Source organism: Vicia villosa, linkage group LG4 (genome assembly GCF_029867415.1).
Source record: "Vicia villosa cultivar HV-30 ecotype Madison, WI linkage group LG4, Vvil1.0, whole genome shotgun sequence".
Classification (NCBI taxonomy): Eukaryota; Viridiplantae; Streptophyta; class Magnoliopsida; order Fabales; family Fabaceae; genus Vicia; species Vicia villosa.
The window spans coordinates 170704841-170713113 of record NC_081183.1 but is presented as its reverse complement, the minus strand read 5'-3'; positions in this window follow the sequence as shown (position 1 = coordinate 170713113).

The window sequence follows — 8273 nt, the reverse complement described above, 5'->3', positions numbered from 1 at the left end:
CCATTGGCATAAATCACGTGAATAATAATATAACAAATACAATAACATAACATGACAATAATAAAATGCATACAGTTTTAGAAAAACTTCACATTAAATTAAAAGATAATAATGATAATAATTGATTTACAATAACCAAATTTAATTGATTTATAATAAATGATAATAATTACATTTTTAATAATTTTTTATTAAAAATCTAATACCCTAATTAATTTTATTTATTATTGGAAAAAAATATTTACATCAATAATTACATCATGTAACAGTATATCGTTATAATAAATTTTGGTTTTTAAAGTTTTGGAATATAGAAAGTCCAATTAGTACGTTTGGAATAAACAACTAAAAAATATACTATTTAATAATTAATTAAATAGGACAAATATATTTATTAGTCAGAATATATTTATTAAAAAAAAGTTGGATAGAGTTACCTTTAAGTGATCAAATATATTTATTAAATATATTTATTAGTTAGAAATCAAATGATTAAATTGACATTCAATCACAATAATGTGAAATAAATTTTAAAATCAACTATGTTTCTCACTTTATTCATATACATTTTAATTTATTTTATTTTGTTTAAAAGTAACCAAACCTATTTATTAACTGTAAATCTAGTTATTTACTATTTATGTTAATTATGATTAATAATCTATTTATTAACTTATAATTTTATTTATAATTTTGACAGAAAAAGATTTATATACCAACTCTTTCTTTATATTTGATATATTTAATGAAATGAATATAAATTAGAATTAATGTCAAATATTTTTTTTATAGATATATTTAATGCGTATTGAAAGGTGTTATATGCATTTAATTTTTAATTTTTAATTCTATACAAAAAAAATTGTATGTTTAATTATTTACAATTATTTTATACTGATTCCTCTATTTGAATTTGAATTATGTCAAGGTACTATATATTTGTTGATATTGTATGGAAGGTAGAGAGTTATATGAATTTCATTTTGTTATGATTAATTAACCGTAATGATTACTTTTAGATATTGGAATTGATTGGAAAACTTGTAGCATGCAAAACAAATAATGATTGTTTTTAAATATTGTCAAATATTAAAGACATAAGGCATGCTAATATGGGTTGATGATGAAAAAATACAATTGAAGGAATAAAATGAAATTCAATGAAATAATGATTTTATAATTATTTGTGTGTAGTTAATTTTTAATTTAGATTGAAATAAATAAATTGAAAAATCATATTTAATTCATGAATTAAATCAAATCCTAATTCTTTTTTAACTCTCCATTAAACTTCAGTGAATCATATATTTAATTTATTGGAATTTAAGATGGTCTTCTGAACCATGAAGACACTTTATTTTTGGTGAAATTTTTATATGAGAGAATCGTAGTCAAACTCTCCCGTGAAATCTTATCCTTCCTTTTGAAATTTTACGTGAGAAAATTGCAATCCCAATTTTAAACTCTCCCGTGAAATTCATGTACCCATTTTTTTTCAATTAAATATATTAAAAGTTTTTTTAAAAAAATTAAATATGAGGATGTACACTACTTATATATAATATTTTTATAAATAGTAAATAAATATATAATAGTTGATATCTTAGCCTTTTGTTTTAAATATAAAAAAGAAATAAATTTGTGTCTTTCATAAAAAAATTTGTTTATTCATCAATCATAATTTTCTCATGTTTTTTAATAAAAACAAATATATGTATCAACTTTTAGAATAAATGTTAACATCTTATCATAAATAAATGCTAACATTTTTTCATGTCAATTTTATTTTTATTTGTATCATGTAATAATAATATATATCATTTTTTTATCAGGTATATGATATTTTTGTTTAAAAAATTTATAAAAGAAATCATATTTTATTAGTTTGTTACAACAAATTAGACCAAAATACAACACAACACTTATCAATGTATGAGAAAATACAACTTTTCTACACTAAAAAATATGTATGATGACTGATGCAGATTGTCTTGAAGTAAATATCTTTTCACTTTTCTAAAATAATTATTTTGTATTTAGCTTTTTAATTTAACTTTCCCTTAAAAAAATCTAATATTCACGTTCTCAATTAACCCACTTTTAAATTAACTCTCGTTATCATAAAAATGATTTAACCTAAAATCATGTTTCCAAAAACTTATTTTTAATTGATTTAAAATAAATAATAAAAATTAAATTTTTAATATTTTTTATTACAAAAAATCTAATAAGCTAGCTGATTTGATTTGCTGTTGAAAAAGAATATTTTATCTATAATTGACTTTAATATAATTCACTTATCTCTACTATTTTAGTATAATTTGAAAAATTATTCATATTGTTTAATTCTATTCCTCTATTTTCTATGATTGTTATAAGAAATAATTTCATAATTATTATTAGATATCTCATACGTTTCTTTATGGTGTGTGTATCTTTAGTAGAATTCATATAAAAGAAGATTAATAATGTAGACAAATAAGTGATCAAATATATTTATTGGTTAGAAATCAAATGGTTATATTAATTGGTATTCAATACCATTCAATGCAAATTTGTCTTTAATAAAAAATTAATTACCTTGTAAAAGAATGAGAAAGGGTAGAATGTTTCCAATGCAAATTTGAGTCTTTTGAAATTCTACACGTTAAAACATTGTAAAAATAAGTGTAATAATTAATTAAGTTAAGCAATTAATGTAAGCCATGATTATAAATTTAGTGGTATTCAATTTTATTATATTAAATATTTATTGAATTTTGACTTTTATTTTATTTATTTATAAAATAATATTTGTAAATGGTTGTGATTTACACTGACCGTGCATATCCATTAAACCCAAAATAAAATATTTTATTTTGATTTCAATATTTAACCGTATACGAAGATTTCAATCATAAATTCAAAAATAAATTCTTCAAAATAATTGCATATAATTTTTAAGAGACCAATGAAATGTTAAAAATAAAATTACGCTATATATACAATTAAAATATCAATCAATTTAATTTTTTTAATTGGAATAAAGGAAAATGTATTCATTACATTGGCATCAATCACGTGAAAAATATAACACAATAATAAAATGCATATAGCTTTACAAAAAGTTCACATTAAATTAAAATAATAACAATTAACAAACCAATTAAAAAGCATAATTTGAAAAAAAACAATCAGCACTATCACATTCTCTCAACTTAAATTTTTCATCGATTAACTTTAATTTCTCATCTATTCTCACTTTCTCCACTGGGTTACGCTAACTTCCTCCCTCTTCCAACTCTGCTTCTATCCTCATGTAAAAACAATCCCCTCATCTCTCAATCTAAGCATAACAACAAACAACAACAATTTGTTAGCAAAAATTTGAATCTTGTTTTTTTCCATCTTCTAAGCGATAACAACAACTAAACAAATAATCAACGAAAAAATTCAGCCCATTATGTGTTTAACAGAAACACAGAAACGAATAAATGAAAGCACCGCATTAGGAAAAATTATATAAAAGATGAAACATAAACACGATGACAGCAGAAGAAAGAAGAAAAATTCTGGCCAAAAGGGTGGAGACGAAAAAAGGATGGAAGAAAGATTTAAAGAAAACTTCTCCTTGCAGTAATGGAGAAAGAAGAAGAATATGTAGAACTTAGAATGGACTGTTGTGTATAGAATAAAGCAAATGGGTTTAGGGTTGAAGGAGAGATTGAACTTGTGGATGAGAGATGCATTATGTAGTTATTATAGGATTATAGAGGCAAACAAAATTGAATGAGAGGAATGGAAAAGGGTATGCAAATTTGAAATTATGCAGACTTCACTTGGCTCTATGTCTGCATGACCCAATGAGAATGCACCGATGCAATAAAAAAGCGTGTTCCAATAAAGAAGTTTTGCATTAAATTAGATGTTGGAATGTAATCATGATTAGATGTAAAATGACGCTCAGGGGTATGTAAAACCATGTTTAATTGATTGTGATTAGGGTAATTAAGGGAATTTGGTAGTAATTGATTTTTATATATTAATATAGATATTAAAAACAATATTTTTTTTATCTCAAATATTTACTCTAGGTAAGATTTTTATAATAAAAAAATTATTATATTATAACTATTCAAATTTTCATTAAAAAATAATGAGTACGTGAAAACGTTAAATATAAAATTATTATATTATAACTATTCAAATTTTCATTAAAATAATTGAAGTGTGAAAAAATTATACTTAATATACTATAACTGTACTTAATTTTATGCCAATGATATTAAAAAATAAATAAATTATCTCAAATATTTACTCTAGGTAAGATTTTTATAATAAAAAAATTATTATATTATAACTATTCAAATTTTCATTAAAAAATCATGAGTAGGGGTGATCGCGGTGCGGTTTGGTTCGGTTTTGAGCATAAAAGTCATCCTAACCGCGAGATAAAAATGCATGCAGTTCGGTTTGGTTCGGTTGATTTTTAATAAGTCATTCAATCCAAACCAAACCAAACCAAACCAATGCGGTTAGGATCGGTTCGGTTGATTGCGGTTTACACTATAAAATAAAAATATACTGAAATAAAAGGAAAAAAGAAAGAATTCAATGCCAATATAATATATGATATTATACCATACAAAAGAAATTATATTATAAGAACAGTAGAGAACTAAAAATATATTATAAATGAAATACATATATTAGACTGTAGACAATTACATATATATGTAGCTCAATAAAATACAAAAACTAAGTTGATTATGCCAAAACTTAAGTTAATAAATTAATTATTAAAATTCAAAACGTGAGGTGTGGCTTTATGCAATTAGATTTGGAAAGATAATAAATTAACTATTAATATTCAAAACTTAAGTTAAACATGCGGTTTGGTTCGGTTTTGTGAAATACAAACCGCAAATCAAACCGAACCGCGCGGTTCAGTCAAAAATTCATCCAAAATCATCCAAACCAAATGCGGTTTTTTGCGGTTTCGGTTTGGATTGATTCGATTTGCGGTTTTGCTTTTGGATTGGTTCGGATACGATCACCCCTAATCATGAGTATATGCAAACGTTAAATATGAAACAATATTTTATTAATTTTAGTTTTTCACATTTATAGTTGGTGTATTGTATTCATTTTTATTTTTATGATGCAGTTATTTACAAACATTAATTATTAATTAATTCTTCTGTCTCTCGACTTTATTTAGAAGACATAAAAATTAAATAAAAAATAAAATTAGCTAAAAAAATATCTTATTTATAAATTATGTTTTAACAAATTAATACTCGTTTGATAAATCATATTTTTTAATAAATTATATATTTTAACAAATTAGTAAAAATAATTATACCTCGTTTAAATAATTATACTCCATTTATGAATTAGTAGAAATAATTATTCTTATTATAATTCAAGAAATATAAGAAAAATTAAATTTAACCAATTGATTATTATAAACTTGTATATGCATATGTATCAACATCATTCTTTAATAATTCATTCATAAATAATAGGAAAATCATGAAATATAAAAATCATAATTTGTGTGTCAAATATATAAAAAGATATGCATATTTAACATTTCTTTAATAACATACCATTTTCATTTTTTGTGCACATTTTTATAGAAAATTATAACTAATCTATTATTTTTAAAATAGGAAATGAATTAATTAACAATTACTTTCTTTTTAAATATTCAAAAAGAAAGGAAGATGTGTCATTAATTAAGATGCCGTTAATAGGATAAATATGGTGTCATTTGTTTTCCTAAATTTTATAAAAAATATATTGTAACAAACTTTTTAAAAAAAATTAACATAAACTATAATAAACTTTTTCTATAAAAAAATGAAATTGTAATAAAAAATTCATTTTATTATTTTATAAATATAATCAGTCTATTTTTTTAAAGGTCATATAATATATTAATAATTGGGCTAAAGCCCACAAAAAAATACATGGATAAAAAAAAAACAAGAGGCGTCAAGCCAAATATCAATAAAAAAAACATATAGCTTAACATAAGAAAATAGACAAAAGTCACCCACCACAAGCAACCATAACCAAAACAACTAGCAAAAAGAAAAAGAAGAGAGATATACTCCAACCCCCATAGCGAAACACCACCCAATCAAGATCAAGTTAGCTCTCATACATGAGAACCACCAAAAGCAATCTAGATTCTCAAGGAGCCAATCGGAGAAGGATAAAGAGTTCACATGGGTTTTATTATGAAACCAATTGACTCCAAGAAAAAAAATACTTTTATCCTCCAATTCTTTCAAATTTATTGGTGCGCCAATGAAAAGCTGATTATTACAAACATATCAGGTCATCCACACCACAACATGTCAAATCATAATAAACCTACAATTAGTCTTAGGCGTGGGATCTAAGGAGAGGGAAAACTCTAAAAAACAAATCTAAGATTCCTAAGAATGGCCAAAATGCACCTCTAACACCTAAAAATCATATACCATAAACTAGCAACCAAGTTAAAAGTCATAAACAAATTGGAGGCCGACTCTAAATGATCCCCACTATATGTATAGGAAGTCCCCTCTTGATCGGTAATAACATTCGGCTTAAATAGATTTCCTTAGAGAGGGAGCTATCTGAAATAGTGGAAAGATTTTGGAACATATTCTTTACACTATCATCAGAGGTAGGACTACAACCAGCTAGGACTTGATAAGAGGACGCCGCAGAGAAAGAGTCATCTCAAGTATGTCTCCACACACCAATCGATTTCAGCATTAAGATTGACCTCTTGGAGAGTCAATAGAAACACGTCAATCATTGGTTCTTCATGAACAAAGAATGATCATCTTCATCTATGGTCACATGTGATTGATCTCAGATCATGTAATACCCTTTAAACCCCAAAAATATATCTAGCATAATTAGAGTAAATTAGCATGCATATCAAAAGAGGACGTCACATGTATTTCAAAACCAACACAACTACACCTGGTCATGCTCATAACACACATTTAAATTCATGTTCCATACAGTAACATATATGCTTATCACAACGAAATAATTATCTTTTCAAACAATACTAATAATTAAATCTCATAATTGAATCTCATTAGGCACCAAAGATCAACCATCACTTAATCTTAATACATCATAATATAAAAGAGAGTATAACAAACATCTCTCAAAACAAACATGAGTTCAAATGTTTTCTCGTGTTACATAACCAGAGCATGACTCACTACCTAGAATAAGGATAAACAAAGAACTAGATCCTCCGACTAATCCTTGCGATCAAACACCACTATTCCTTGGTACCTGAGCGAAGTCGACAAAATATCATTTCAACAGAAGAGTGAGAATTCGTATCATTATAGAAATATATAATAATAAGTAATGCACAAATACATACATAAATAGAATCCATCACACTTCACACATTCATGTATTCAACACTTTTTACCCCAATTCACATGTTTACATATACAACGTTGCTCAACAATTCAAAATAACAAAGTAATCGGTCACAAATACCACCAATGTATCATTCACACAAATATTACATAAAGTATACCAAACATACATTTCACTTCGGCACATGTGACTCAAATGCAACTCTATGCAATATGCATGCGGTACCAATTGTTATCCTTAACGATTTCACCGAGTCCATCTCCAAGTCATATAACCACCAAAAATAAACATGTTCCCCAAGCTTCAAACCCATCTCCAAGGTTTGGAACAAGTCACTAGCTTCCACGAAACTAACAAACATTTCCTCTTGACAAAAATAATTCATGTGTAAATACCAACAATTATATGCAATTAAGACCATCTCCAAATCTTAATTATACAAGCATATATCACACAATTAATCACATATGACTTATCTCACCTTTTGCACAAACATACATATATCATGTCATCATTCACATATGAAGCACCTTCAGAGTATTCACCAATTTAACACATCACAATTAACATATAGCAAATAATATAATGCTCAACAATGTTATTCTCAACCAATTGCAAATCATGACATACATATACACAAAATCAAGTGTTATGTTCATTCAAAGAATCGTCTCAAAAACCATCCAAACTTATTCCTAAAATTCCAGAAAATTCATGATAAATCAATAACATACAAGATCCAGTTCAGTTCATGAAAATATAAAACTTTTCATTCCATACCCCGCTAAGCGTGATAAAGCCCGCTAAGTGCCCTCACGAAAAACCAGAAAAATCCTGTTTTAGAACAGTCTCGGGTTCCCACGATTTTCATCCTTAAAATTCAT